This window comes from Palaemon carinicauda, chromosome 15, assembly GCF_036898095.1.
Source record: "Palaemon carinicauda isolate YSFRI2023 chromosome 15, ASM3689809v2, whole genome shotgun sequence".
NCBI lineage: Eukaryota > Metazoa > Arthropoda > Malacostraca > Decapoda > Palaemonidae > Palaemon > Palaemon carinicauda.
The window spans coordinates 25,264,459-25,266,813 of NC_090739.1; positions in this window are offsets into that span (position 1 = coordinate 25,264,459).

A 2,355-nucleotide genomic window follows, 5' to 3' on the forward strand; every position below is an offset into this window, starting at 1 on the left:
TCAATCTAAAGTCGAAAGGCAGTTAAATCCCTTAACCACTCCCATTTACTTTTAGTCTGAATAATACTGTGGTGGGCTAAAGATGGCTTCTTCAACGTTATATTTGTTTCATTACATGTTAATTATTCCTGAGGTTTCAGTGTGGCAGTATATTATACAACCATGTACCTGGATAACAAATCATTGAAAAATGATACAATAGACAGTTTCCTTCTTCGTAAACAAAGTAGCGAAAATCCCGATGAATTCTTAGATGTTTTACAAGGAAAGTTAAAAGGTAAGATATTTAGTACAGAAACCTTTTGGAATATGAATATGTAAGTATAGTTGTTGGTAAGGGGGGGGGGGGGTTGGGGTCGTTTTTCTGTCTATGGGCTCTGTTTAGGAAAATTGTGCGACTCATTCTCTGTTCTCTCTCTCTCAACGTGTCCGTGTATTCGTTTCCTTAAATAAGTATTAGTCTTTAGGTCTCTCCGCCGCATTCACACCAGAAAGGAAAACTTGTCAACGAGATAATGCAGCGTCAAATGCTGCAACACAAACCTCATTTGCATTTATATCAGGATGCCGAGTGCATGAGATACTGCCTCGGGATATGTGCATAAATGCACAGCGGATCCTGAAGCAAAAAGTTGCCAAATTTCTTTGATGTTTTAATTCAAGTTCAATTGAATATTTGATGTTTTTAAGTGATTATAGATGAGGTGCATATTAACATTATTATTGCCTTTATTGTTGTTGTGACTAATGCTTTTCTCATTGAATGCAGTGAATGACTATCTTAACTTCAGAGTAAGTTGATAATTAAAACGATTTTCTTTCCTTGTTTAGTTTTTTGTTATTATTGTAGATGTTGTTATTGATATTATTGTAGTTGTTGTTGTTGCTATGTTGATGTCATTGCTTTTTAATTGTTGTTGTTTTTGCTGTTTTTATTTTACTTAAAAAGCGTTGGACTTTTAATTTTAGAGCAACTTAGGACATAAGATTACACCAGCTACTAGTATATCAGACTCTCATAAATTCAAATCATGTTCACTATTAACAACATCGTTGTTATCATCTTTATGACCATCATGAAGGAAACCAAAGTCTAAACAGAAATACAACTCTTATGTTAAGATTTCCCTGATCACCTCTATTATCAACACGCTCTATCGAACTCTCCTAATATGTTTTAAGATGAAAGGAAAATAATGCTATAAAAATGCTAATTATTGAAGACAGTTTATGCTTACAAATTAAAACCTCATCATAGAACAACAGTAACAAAAACATCTCTCTTTTTGTAGATTTCAAATTGGAAAAGTATTGTTTATATCAGGTACTGGTTTCCTATTGCGCAGTTCGGCAGACTGAGAGATCTGCATCCTTATGTAAAGGTTATTGGGGATAGAAACTGACCCTGGACTGGAAGAAGGCAAGTGGAAACATCTGAATAATGTACAAATGTACATATGTACAAATTTGGTTAAAGAAATCAGACCTTGAAAATCAATTGCGATGAAAAAACCTCATTTTAGAAAGGAGTAAACAATAGACTTTATAATATAGCTATTGGTTTTTTATTGATTTATTAGAGCCCTAATCAATTTAGATATTAATAATAATCAATCCTATTTTATTAGGAAATGACAAACATAATTGTGTTGATAGTATATGTTCAAGAAAGGTTACCGAGATTTTCATCAGTTCATGATCCAAGTGGCGAAATTATCTATGAATTTGACGGGTGTGTGTCAACATCCTTTGAATCTTGTGGGGGTTTTTCCAGTACCGTCAGACCTATTCCGCAAATCACATGCTTTGAAAATCCAATGCAGCATATGATTCATCAGAAGAAAAAAAAGGCATAATAGAATATAGACTATTACTGATGTTTATATCTGAGTATAATCCGTATTATTTTGTACCCTAGTAAATAAAGCATCTCAAACGTCAGATACTTTGTTATCCTTTTCCCTCTATTGTGATATATATCTTAATTGATTTCTGTTCTGTTCCAGGTGCAATTCTATACTATTCCATTCCCCTTCAAGCACTATTCAACTGGAAGTCTAACAAAAGCTCTCAACTTGGGGGAAGTTAGGTTAACTTACATGTTAAAGAAGCGACCCTTTAATAACATTCTCTCGAAGTATAAAAGGCGAAACTGAGATTATCTCGTAGAAAGATCTCTAATCGTTATCTCGATGCTCTGTAGATGAACTGCATAATGACCGTCATGGGAATGTCTCTTAGAGATTTGTCATTGCTATTTCATGATAAATTGCTGTGCTAGTATTTATTGCGCTAATTTATTTATTTATTTATTTATTTATTTACTGTTGTGTAATTTGTCCGTCTCAGTATAAT